The sequence below is a fragment of the Saimiri boliviensis genome, chromosome 9 (genome assembly GCF_048565385.1).
Source record: "Saimiri boliviensis isolate mSaiBol1 chromosome 9, mSaiBol1.pri, whole genome shotgun sequence".
Lineage (NCBI taxonomy): Eukaryota > Metazoa > Chordata > Mammalia > Primates > Cebidae > Saimiri > Saimiri boliviensis.
The window spans coordinates 1,074,122-1,087,751 of NC_133457.1; positions in this window are offsets into that span (position 1 = coordinate 1,074,122).

Consider the following 13,630-nt stretch of genomic DNA (forward strand, 5'->3'; position numbering starts at 1 on the left):
TCCCAAGAGGCAACAAATATGGAGGAAGTGTTCAAATGAGTGTTAGAGATAAGGAAGGGAAAAGGCAGTGCATCAGCAGAAACAGAAAAAAGAGGACTGAGTCCAGTGGAGAACAAGAAGAATTTATGAAGCCGATGTGCACTATCTATAAATTCATTCCTTCATACCTTCCGCCTTCCAACAGCTACTGTGCAATTCCTGTGCTCGGGGACCTTTGTGGGTACTGACATTAGGGAAAATCGTCATGAGGAAAATCCCTTCCCTCATGGAGCTTACATTAAAGTGGCGGGGGGAGCAGAAAAATAATACTTAGGTGTAAAGCATATCACATGGGATTAATGCTAAATAGCAAAATAAAGCAGAAAAGGGAGGTCAGAAATGTTGGGGGTTATAATTTAAACAATATGCCATGTTAATATTATTTGATGCTATCAAAGAAATTGATGCATTTAGGGCAAAATTGTCAGACTTTTGCAAAACAATTCAACCTTGAGCTTTGTTTGGCTCTTCAAGATCTCCTCGTCCTTAAATCAGAGCTGGGTGATGTACTGCGCCTCTGTACTTGAAACCTCTTCACTGATTGCTCTGAGATGAGAATAAGAGCAGAACTCCAGCCAATTTCTAGGCTGGTGAGAATCTTAGGGAAAGAGAGTTTTAAAAATATTACGCCCTACAGAGTCACCACAGTTAGTGAAGAATGACAGTGGCTCATTAGGCCAGCCAAAACTCTAGCCTGACCACTAAGTGTCATTGTGGTCTCAGCACAGAGACCTGGGTCAGAAAAAAAAAAAAAAAAAAAAAAGCGGTATAAAAATGCAGATCATGAGCAGTGAGCTTCATCATATTTGATAGGTCATTTCTAGAGAATTATACCATTAAGGAACGTGGGAGTGCAAAGTAGCAGATATACAGAACTTCAGAAAAACATCTTGCATAGTGCTTTAAAATTAGTTAGGGGCCTAATAAAAATTGACATCTATATGGACGCTGTCTCATGGTGGAAAAGCCAGCTGAAAGGTTGAATAGACTGTAAACAAATGAAAATAAACGGATAGCAAGTCATCCCGGGAGGAGATCGGGTTGGCATTTGAAGAGTTCTTATTTAGCATGAGAGCTTGGTGACTAAGCTATTACATTGGGATAAATAGATTGAGAATGAAATGTGCAAATGAATTAAGCTGGCAGGAATAGTTAGAAAGGTAGGAAACCCTACGCCAGGGAGTTGCTTATATTCAGATTTAGAAAAGGGCTGCTTCTGAACATCTGTTTTCAGAATATATAGCGGGGACATGTGGCTGGAAAGCCAGGAAGAGGCTGCACTCATGAATGGAAGAAAGGCAGCTGGTACAGGAGAGGAATCGAAAGGCATTAAGCGAGGTGGGCTTGGCCCACTGATAATGAAGCAGGAAGCAATGGGTAAACACTTAAAAGATGTGAACACCAAGGAGAGCAAAAAATGACTTATCCTGATATCCTGGGGTAGAGTAATGGGAGGAAATTTTTAAAAGGATAATTACAGTCAAATCATTTCTTTCAAAAATTGTGGACCTCATCATTTAGACTAAGAAATCACTCAGGCATACTTCATACTATTATTTCAAGACCCACTGCTCAAATGTCATGGTGTTTTCGTGGTTTTTGTTGTTGTTGTTTTGTTTTGTTTTTGACATGGAGTTTTGCTTTTTTGCCCCAGGCTGGAGTGCAATGGTGCAGTCCCGGCTCGCTGCAACCTCTGCCTCCCTGATTCAAGTGATTCTCCTCCCTCAGTCTCTCAAGTAGCCAGTTTTACAGGTACATGCCACCACGTCCGGCTAAGTTTTGTGTTTTTAGTAGAGACGGGGTTTCGCCATGTTGGCCAGGCTGGTCTCGAACTCCCGACCTCAGATGACCTACCCACCTCGCCCTCCCAAAGTGCTTTGTGGTCTTTTTGACTTCTTCTCTCCCACATCCCCCAACGCAGAATTCACTTCTTGGATTTTCCCCTCTATGTATTTAAAAAATGCTTTTATTATAGCACTCACCACTCTGCACTTTAGTTATATCTGGTCTCTATTGCAAGAGGGTGAGTTTCTTTTTTTTCTTTGTCAATGTTTATTTTAGAATCAAGCGGTACATATGCAGGTTTATGGTTTAGAGATAATTTCATTATTTTTTATGGCTGTGTAATGTTTCATGGTATACATGTACCACGGATTTTTGTTGCTGTTGTTTGTTTGTTTGCTTATTCAATTTACTGTTGTTGGGCACTTGCGTCAATTTCATGTTTTTTGCCATTGTGTATAGTGCTGTGATGAACACGAGGTGTGTGTGTCATTTTAGTGGAACAATTTATTTTCCTGTGGGCATATACCCAGTAATGGGATTGTTGGCTCGAATTGTAGTTCAACTTGTATTTCTTTGAGAAATCTCCGAACTGCTCTCTACAGTGGCTGGACTCACTTACACTCCCACCAACAAAAAGGAGTCCCCTTTTCTCCACGGCCTCATCATCTGCTATTTTCTGACTTTTTAAGAATAGTCATTCTGCCGGAAATGGCTACTCACACCTGTAATCCCCACATTTTGGGAGGGTGAGACAGACGGATCACTTGAAGCCAGGAGTTTGAGGCCAGCCTGGCTAACATGGCAAAAATCCTATCTGTACTAAAAGTACAAAAATTAACTGGGCGTGGTGGTGCGTGCCTGTAGTCCCAGCGACTCAGGAGGCTGAGGCAGGAGAATGACTTGAACCCAGGAGGCGGAGGCTGCACTGAGCCGAGATTGTGCCACTGCACTGCAGACTGAATGACAGAGTGAGACCCTATCAAGAAAGAAAGAAAGGAAGAAAGGAAGAAAGAAAAGAAAGAAAGAAAGTGAGAGAGAGAGAGAGAGAAGAGAAAGGAAAGAAAAAGAGAGGGAGGGAGGGAGGGAGGAAGGAAGGAAGGAGAAAGAGAGGAAAAAAGAGGAAGAAAGAAATAAAGAAAGAAAGGAGGGAGGGAGGGAGGGAGGGAGGGAGGGAGGAGGAGGGAAGGGCCATTCTGACTGCCGTGAGACAGTATCTCATTGTGGTTTCGATTTGCATTTCTCTGACAACGAGCGATGATGAACATTTTTTCATATGTTTGTGGGCCGCTTGTGTATCTTTTTTTTTTATTTGAGAAATATCTGTTCATGTTCTTTGCCCATATTTTCAAAGGATTATTTGCTTTTTGATTTCCTCATAGATTCTGTATGTTAGGCCCTTGTTGGAGGCCCAGTTTGCAAATACTTTTCCCACTGTAGGTAGCTGTTTACTCCCTTAGTAGATTCTCTTGCTGTGCGGAAGCTCTTTAGTTTAATTAGGTCCCACTTGTCAATTTTTGTTTGTGTTGCAATTGCTTTTAAGGACTTAGCCATAAATTCTTTGCCAAGGTTGATATCAAGAATGGTATTTCCTGGGTTTTCTTCTAGGATTTTTATAATTTGAGCTCTCACGTTTAAGTCTTGAATCCATCTTGAGTCCATTTTTGTCACTGCATATGGATGACCAGTTATCCCAGCACCATTTATTAAATAAGGAGTCTTTTCTTTGTTGCTTGAAGATCAGATCGGGGTCTTACTACGTTTTGCACCTCAAAGCACCTAGAATATTGATTAGTATATTAAATGTCTAGTGCGTTGAATGTCACTGTTACGTATTCATCTGAGAGTTCATTACGTGTTCATTGAGATTTGTTACCTACAGCAAGACTGCATCGCGTCTTTAAGAATATATATGTGAGGAAGTATGTTATGTACTGACATGAAGAGATTGCCAAGTTGTCCATATATCTTAGTAAAATGATGAGGTGCAAAGTGTTGTGTATAGCTTGCTTCTTTATATACAGAATGAGAGTCGAATAAGGATATAGTCATAGGTGCTATTATTTTCATAAATAAGACCTGGAAGGATACTTAAGCTAATTACTGTTTACCAGTAAGGAGAAGAGTGGTGACAGCATGATGGGGAGAGCAGTAAAACCAAAAGTTTTTACTGTATATGGTTTTATATTTTTTGACTTTGTAACTATTTGTTCACTAGATATCACCTGCTCAAAACATTTTTTTACAAAACCAGCCACTTGGGCAATAAAAACAATAGCAACAATGAAAGTCTGCCTAGGATTACACGGATAATTAGTTTAAGCAGAAAGGTATTGCCATTTGTTTGTTTAAAAAACAAATCAATTCAATTCCAGTATGGATCAAATTGTTGTTGAAGAAATTGAAGGGAATTTATATTTTCCTATGCAAGTCATGGTAATCAAAATTCTTTTGAAAGGCTCACTGGATAAAGGTGACTGCTTCGCTATGCTTCTGTTAATTGCACTACGAAGGGTAGCGTGCCTTGAGGATCTTCCGTCTGTTGCATAGAACCCAAGACAATTCCTTAACATATTGTTAGAAAATCAATATTTTAAATAATGAGATTTATATGTCCTTGAGGTAGTGCTGGATACTAAAATAGATTTAAATGAATTTTCCTTTTTCTAAACTAATTAGTGATTGCTTCTCTGGCTGATTACTTTTCAGAAGAAACTCAAACCAGCATATATCGATACATGCATTTGAGAGGCATTTATCAAAGTATAATTTTCAAGAAGTTATAAGGCATAATGCATACAAATGCAGAATGAGCATGAGTTAAAGATTTATTTAACTTTTTATAAGGGAACCAGCAGGACAGTAATGCTGATTCAAAGAAGGAGTAGAGAAGAGGAATTATATAGGCATGAGAGCAAAAACATTTGAATAAGATGGCATCACATGCAAAACTGGTTAATATATCACATAGAGCAATAAAACCATGGCCTTTGGGTTATCATTTCTACTGGGCAGAAATCATTTAAATCTCTACTAGATAAAAATCTACCAAAAAACGTGCAGCTTCACAGAAAGTGGATTTTTAATCAATAGTTAGATATAATCAAACAAAAGTATATTCCCCTGAATAATTAAATAATCTTTGGGCAGGCCCGTTAATGGTCTGATATGACCTTGAAAGGACTTATCACCCTCTCTCTGCCTTCTTTCCAAGTAGGTAATGTTTCTTAACACGTGTTAGTGAAAGTCAAAGTTTGTGAAAAAATGATATAAAGTAAAACTCCTATCTTTGCCCTCAGGCCTGAAGTAAGAAAACAATTCAGAGAGAGGGAACAATGGTATATTTAATATTTTTAAATTAGGGCCTCTTCTAATAGGATTCTCCCTATATAAAGAGCTAAAAGAAAAAAGGGAATGATTCACTAATGTATAATATGTTGCAACTAGTATAACTATGCTAAGGATAAAGACAAGGTTGTTATCACTAAAAAATATGGTAATACATCTGACTTTACTCAGTCAGTGATGAAATGCATCAGTACTCTTAGACTGAGTCCTTGAGATGAGGAAGCATTGTAATCTACAAAACTACCCTGACTGGTAGAAAAGCATTTTATGTTTATGGAGACTGGAGATGCAGCTTTAACACGAGGAAGAATCTTAACAATTCAACCCCGTTTTTCCTTGTTAATTAGGAAGCTGAAAGCGAAGCTCATAGCTGTGTTGGTTCAGAGTAAATGATAGGATTGAGCACCAAAAGATGTATTTTTTGATGCATCCAACCCAGCCACAGTCAGTTCTCTAAAACGTCATTAAGATAGTTGTGCAGTAAATGGGAATGCCTTGGCCAGAGTTTTTCCAGGAAAAGTGAAGGACTAGAGAGAAACCAGAAATACAAAGTTCATGCTAACAAAAATACTTTTCAAGGATCAATGCAATCTATATTTTTTCAGAAATTAACATAAGACATAATTTCAAGGATCACTAAGTGAAACTATACTATATGGCTATTTTTTGAAATAATAGGTTAGTCTAGGAAAATTCTTAGAAATTTGTTAAACAGAGCCTGGCAAGGTGCCTCACACCTGTAATCCCAGCACTTTGGGAGGCCAGGGTGGCAAATCGTGAGGTCAAGAGATCGAGACCATCCTGGCTAACACAGCAAAACCCCGCCTCTACTAAAAAAAAAGGTACGAACAATTAGCTGGGCATGGTGGCACATGCCTGTGGTCCCAGCTACCCAGGAGGCTGAGGCAGGAGAATCGCTTGGACCCAGGAGGCGGAGGTTGCGGTGAACCAAGATCGCACCACTGCACTTCAGCCTGGGTGACAGAGTGAGATTTGATCTCAAAAAAAGAAATTTGTTAAACAGATAATTCATAGACAACCTTTTCACCTGTGAAATCAGGGGCCAAGCCAAGAATAAGAATAATCCTATTTATGTTTGTCCAAGACACTTACTACGACTTTCTCTACATCTTTTTGTTTTTGTTCTATTTAATCTCCTATGGAATTTTAAGTTGGAAAGTTTACAGCTGACATGAATCTTCTTTTTATACTTCCCCATAGAAATATCAGACATGATACACCTGCATGGAAATTTGCCAAAGAGGAGGAGGAGGAGGAGAAGGGTGAAAGCAGGAGGAAGAGGACAATAGTATCCAAATGTTTCTTTTATACTGGGCAGACGGCTTGGAAAGGGGAAGCTGTTATAAAGAGAAGCATACACAAGCCGGGCGCGGCGGCTCAAGCCTGTAATCCCAGCACTGTGGGAGGCCGAGGCGGGTGGATCACGAGGTCGAGAGATCGAGACCATCCTGGTCAACATGGTGAAACCCCGTCTCTACTAAAAATACAAAACATTAGCTGGGCGTGGTGGCGCGTGCCTGTAATCCCAGCTACTCAGGAGGCTGAGGCAGGAGAATTGCCTGAGCCCAGGAGGCGGAGGTTGCGGTGAGCCGAGATCGCGCCATTGCACTCCAGCCTGGGCAACAAGAGCGAAACTCCGTCTCAAAAAAAAAAAAAAAAAAAAAAAAGAGAGAGAGAAGCATACACAATTTGAATTATTTGAAAACCCTGCAGCTATTATAGAAAGAAATCTGGCCACATAGAAGTGTCTCCAATACTACTTACTATTTTCTTATACACTAAAGCTGATGTACTGCTCGGGAAAAAATAGGAGCTGGAAAAATACCCGCTTAACATCTTCAAAGAAATGTCATAATCCTTTCTATTTCTCTGTGCCTGAGGCAGACTTTTCCTTTGTTCTCTCCTCAACTGGTCTCTTGATAAAGCCTAAGGAGGAGAGACTTTGCTTCCCCATTAAAATCAGGCTATTAATTAACTAGATTTGCCAAATAAGACTGGGACAGTAAAGTGTTAAGTACGAGTCAAATTCAAATGCTGCGAAGTCCTGACTGTGAACGCAACACAGGGAACTTCCAGTGGCAGAAGGACTATCTGTGCTTTAACTTATAGGCAGATAAAACACCGACATGATTTTAAGGTCTGCTTGCTAGCAATTGAAGCCTAGGCTGTTGGGGCTCCTTGTGATGTATGGTAGAAAACTGTGTTGTTGTGTTTTTTTGCTTTTTTTTTTTTTTTTTTTAATTTGTGGAAAAATCTCAGAAAATGGCCTTGACTTACTTAAAAAAAAAAAAAGAAGAAGAAAACAAGTAAGCAAAAAGTCCTGTCTAAAAAGAGACCGCATAGGACCTACGAACAGTATTGAATAATTCCAGGGAAGAGGAATTTCCTCTCTTGTGCTGATTTAACAAAAAGGAGAAAGCCTGAGAGGAGTTAAACAATGGCTTAAGACAGAAATAGAAGAGAAAATGTCTCCACGAGAAGTTCTGTTCTCAGCAGCAGGCGGGGCTGAAAGCTGCCTCTGGCAGACAGACCCCCATTCTCAAAGAGGCAGCCAGGAGCTCAAAAGCTACGAAGAAAGTCTACCAAAGAGGAGTGAAGGCATGTCTTACTGGGGAACTGGAAAAAAGAGAATGTAGAAGCTCATCAAAATGGAAAATATAAAACATAACAAAGCTTTCATCTAAAATGGAGGATTCTTATCTACAAATGAGTCAAGTGAAACTAAGAAGTGCCAGTCAAAGGGCAAACGGGAAAGTTTTCCTAGTCATGCAAATGAAGATCTCAAATTTGATTTGTGACTTCACAGATGAGAAATCGGAAGTGTCCTAGACTATTAGAAGTTTAAGATAATGTTATATGTCATGGGAGAGAAAAGCTTTCTAAATATAAAAGGGATTTGATATATTTTTTAACTCGAAGACACATTAATTTCATCGTTCTTACATGAGTCTTCATCCAGCACTGTAGTGCCCATCACAGGCAATGTGGTTTGTTGGTCAATCAAAGAATTGAAGATGTAGGAGTCAGATTCTTGCCCCAATTCTGCTTCTTAAAGTAACCTCAGGAAACCAAGCGTTAGGTCCATACTTTCTTCTCTGAATACTAATCCTCTCTTATTTCCATAAAGGGTTCCTATTTTAAACAAGTATCTGAATCCTCAAATTGAAACATTTTAAGCAAAGAGAAAGAACAAATTAAAGTTTTTTTAATAAAATTGCTAAGGTTTACTAAAGAGAAAAAAATGTCATACACATGGGAAAAGATTCTAAAATAAAAGGAGATTAAAGTCTTTGACTTATTAAATCACTAATCTTGGAAGAATTGAGATTTCATAGTTACTCTTTAAGGGGAAAGAATGATCTTGCATACTCTGGTACAAATTCTATTCAGACTTTTATAAAAGGAAGGAAAAAAGTACGTATTCCAGGATATTGCCTTTTTTATCCGTAAATCTTCTTAAATCCAAAATAAGCCTCTGAGAGAAGAGTCCACCAGGAGGCTGGACTTTGCCTGCTGTGGGGAATCACATGGGTGTGGGCATAATCTGTAAAATATTTCTATATGTGGAAATATATTAAAAAGTCAGTTGAATTTTTCAGGTTCCTTTAGTTTTTGGACAGAAGAGAAGTATTTCTCTTCTTACAGATTGCAGTGGTAAAGGAAATGATAACACCCAAGTTTTACCTAAACGTAAAGATTAACTTTAAAGAGAAGAAGAGGAGGAAAAGTTGAAGGAACTGGGAAAGGAGGCAGAAAATAAGAAAAGAAGAAGCGGAAGAGGAGAAAGAGGTAAGGAAAAGAGGCAGGGAAAGGGAGAGGGGGAGGCATCCAGAGCTTTTTTATTTTCAAAATAGGCTGCGTGATTGAATTCCAGTTTTCCTTTTCCTAAGCTGGTTTTTATTGACATTGATATTACCAGAGGTTAAGAGCATGTAATTGCGACGTTGTTAATGAGATGTGTCGATACCGTTCTCTTGCAAATCAGCCATGCTTGGCCAGGAAAGCGTGGCTTGTAGTTTCATCTGAAATGCCCATGTCTGGTGCCTGCCAAGGGAAAAAGAAAACTACAATTAATAGAGCTCTCACTTGGGGTGGGGTCTGTAACAGCAGAGACAGCATTCTGCTCACACTAACTTATGTGGCAGTGATACTGTCCCTTTCAAAGAGGAGTATGCGGATGTTGCTCAAGGTCTCAGGACCAGGTAGAGGCAAAGCCACAATTCAAGCCCGATTGGGCTTGACCCTAGAGCCTCCTCTCTCTTGCTACCTCCATGAGCCTGACTGGTTTTTAGTAAGTATTTGACTTCATTCAAGGTCTGGAGAAATCAGCACTCCTTGACACATCTCAGAACATATTCTTTCATTCTTGCAAAACACCAAGGCAAGTCTGAAGAAGGCATATTAAGGGTTCTTGATTCCCGACCGTCACCTACACTGATAGAAATATCTACCTACAAGGACACTTGTTTCACATTCTGACACATGTAAAGCCTTCATTACATTGAAGGAAGGCTTTCAAGTCAAAGAGGAACAAGTCCTATAACCAGAGAAGCTTATATAGGTTAGTGTCTTTGACACAAGTAATGTCCCCTAAACACTCTAAGTCATACGCAGCTTTAAATCCTTAGTGCTCCCCTGTCAAACTGCCAATCAATGGCTTAGTAAAAGCCACCCAGACTGGACTTTTCCTGTCCTGTCTATTCCATTGCTTGGTCTTTTTATTTCAAATGAATTGCACCTGCTTGCACTCCCTGGAGTTTGGAACAGTGTGGGTCACTCTTTTACTATACCCACCTGATGGGGTGGTCTCATACGAAAACCCAGAGATAACCTGGATGAAATAGGAAATGTCTGAAGAGCAATAAGAAAAATCATTGATTCTACTCTGATCTACAAGACTCATGGAGTTAAAAAAAAAAAAAGAAAGCATTTAACTACTCCAATAAAAGAGAGGGAAAAAAAAGCTATGGCTCATTTAACTTCTGACCCACAATGATGGCTGCTTTACAGAGAGTTTGAATTCAGTCTATCTCACTTTACCTCTTAACTCATGTGTAGTCTCTGGACCAGCAGTATTAACATCACTGTGGATCTTATTAGAAGCTCAAAATCTCATACTGCACCCTCTGCCACCACTGCATCAGAATCTGCATATTAACAAGATCTCTGTCCTAGGTAGCTCATGTACTTATTCATACACACTGACCCCTTGAACTTTGACAGAAAAAAAAGAAATGTTCCTTTTCTTGACATTTATACTAGAAATAATCGTATTAAAAATAATAATGTCATAGTAGAAATAACTTTAATAAGAAATTTTCATAAAATAATTACACCATTATATCCAAGCCAAAAAAAAAACTTAAAAAAAGAAAATGAGGGTAATTTTAAACTTCATATTTTTAAAATAAGCCATGTGATTGAAGTCCAATTTTTGTTTCCTAAAGAGTTTCGTCAACACTGATATAACCAAAGGCTGAGTGAATGCATTCCTTCACCTATAAACAGGAATAAGATTGCCCACCCCTCAGTATTGTGATGAGAATTAAATAAGATAATGCATGAACAGTGCCTGGCACCACACAAGCACTCAAAAAATACTAGACATTATTCATAACAATTATTACTAATTTTCGTACCAGAGCCAAAGTACATTAACTGGCCAATTTAACTAGCCTCCTAGTCAATTTAATTTTCTCCTCTGCCCTTTTAGAAACGTATAGATTTATAATTACAGCAAAACTTAGCTCTATATTTCTTAAATTTTTAGGAAATATACGTGATGTGGCTAAATAAAGGAAATTCTCCAACTACACCAGATATTATTAAGACACTGATTCTACATTTTCCTGTGACTCAAAACTAAACAGTACAGTATCCACCAGCGCAATTACAATTAAAATAGGAAATGCTTCAGTTACACTTTGTCTCATGACCTAGATTATCATCCAGTTCCCATTCCCGTAGCATTCTGTCTCACGTGACAAACCCACGGCAATCTATAACCGTCAACCTGGTCGCCATTTCTAATCCTAGCCTTAGAACTGTGAGCCGTATAATTATCACTATACCATATTATCATTTGTGGGTTCCCTTGATACTAATGGGATGCAAAAGGTGACATGTGTATGGATTGTGTCAAGTTGTCACAGTGCACAAAACATGGTCCCAATCCCACAGGCTATAATATCCACCTAATGATACACTCATGTCACAGAAGTACATAAATAGCATTCTGGTGCTCGCTATGCAGTTGGATGAGCTCGGGGGGATGTAAGTGAATGAGTGATCACATGTCATACTAGATGATTAAAAATGAGTGGGTCCCTTTTAGAGATTAGTGGATGTTAAATTATTTCATTCACTTGCTATTCATGATGAATAATAAATCACTCTCAGAGTCTGCTGGTCTATTCATTTATTACATGAGGATGTTTAGAAGCTAATTACCCTGAGATAGCCGACTCAGCAAGAATGGAGTGAAGGGATGAGGAATTCCAGTCTTGATTGCAATTTTTTTTATGCTGGGCCTAATATTTAGCCAGATTTTTTTCAGTTACCCATAATTATATCTGTTTCCTAGTTTTCTATAAGACTTCTGCTTAGACTGTCCTCGTGTTTTAAATGCTATTGGAGAGTCTTTTGAGATCAAAAAGCCTATTAATCTACATTAATACTTCCTAAAACTATATTATTTCAGTCTCTATTCTGTAGGTATCTGGAGGATTCATTTCCTTATAAAGCATCTCTTAAACTCTTCACAGAATATACAACATTCTCAATCCCTTTCTTCTAATAATGCAATTAATCAATCTTTCAGCTAGCATTTATTGAGTGCCTGTTATACTCTCAATGCTCTGATAGAGATTGTAGAAAAGAAGAATATAAGCCATATTTTTGACTCTGGAAGAGCTTAAAATCCAATTAGGAAAATGATATTGACATACATAAAATGATAAAAGATCAGTAAACATCTCACATACATGAACTTTAGGCTACTTTAACTGTAACAGTATTTGGGGATTAGTCTTCTCATCGTTTTACAAATAAAGAAGTGAAAGCTCAGAGATGTGATTTACTTGTGTCCAGACAGCTGCTCGGTGGAAGAGGTGAGATTCAAACCCCTCTGAACTCTAAGCCCAGTATACTTTCTATCATTTCTAATCTTCCAAACACAATGTGTGAGATAATTAAGGGCTAATTTGTGTGGCAAGTAAACTGAATCTTCTAGTTCACTGAAGAGGGTGTAGAATTATCAAATCAGCCTTTGCAGAGATAGGGTCTTCATTGAGTGGGGCTTTGAAGGCTGAATATGATGCAGAGGGCAGAGGAGAAATGAAACAACAAAGGTAAAAGCCCAGAGGCCGAAGTAAAAGAGTATTCCCAAGCAGAGAGGATCGGATTATGAAGGGTCTAGAAAGTTAAGCAAAAAGCTGTTGGATGCCATGCAGTAAGAAAAAGAGCTACTGGAAGGGGTTGACAAAGATTCTGTCTTTGACCAAACTTTAGAAACGTTCCTCTGAGCCATATTCTCAACTGCGTTTAGTTCTCAGCTGAGGCCTACGAGAACTGCAAACTCTCAGAAAAAAATGATTTTGTCCATCCTCACCCCGACACGAGGAGACTTATGCTCCAGCACACCTTCTGTCAGCCCAAGGCCGGGTTCTTAGAATGACCTCAGTCCCCTGAAACTATCTGCTTGAGAGAAGCTCAGTACTGCCAAAAGGATTGACTGTTTTTTCAGCTAAACCCAGATTGTAGGCCTCTGACATCTTTTTCTTAGAGCATTTACTTCAGAAAGCTTCCGATTGCCAATCTTTTCTGTCCTTTTGAGATGTATCTTCTACAACCCAGGAATATCCTTCTCAAGGACCTAGGAGCCATCCCTTTGAGATCGTGAGGAAGGGCGGGCCCTCTGTTGCTCAGTCTTTTGGGAATCTGGGAACCTTAACTTCCCTAAGTACCAGTTAGCAGACGCGAATGGCCTAACCACTGGCCAACAGCACTCCCCCACCAATATCCTTGAGTGCTTTTCCTTTTCCACACCAGTGTTTACAAAGTCTCCCACCTTTTTCCTCTTTTTCTTTTTCTTTTTTTTTTAGTGGAGTTGACCTCAACTGGAGTCTCTTTCTGCTACTACGGTCTTCCTATCTTGAATAAACATTGTCTCTGTTTCTATTTGGTGGTACTGGGAAGGAAAGGGGTAATAAAAATGTTCCACTTAGTAGCAGGAAGCAAAATGGGTCTGCGTCCCCTTAATATCCTTCAGTGGATCCTTATCACCTCCAGGTTAAAGTTCAAAGAATTGAGCATGTCACACAGGGTCCTCCAGGTCCTGGTTGCCATCTGCCATTCCAGCTTATTTACTCCATTCTCCAACCAACACTCGCTATTTCTGCTACAATGTAAGCTAGCCCTTCCCAAAACAGACTATGCTTTT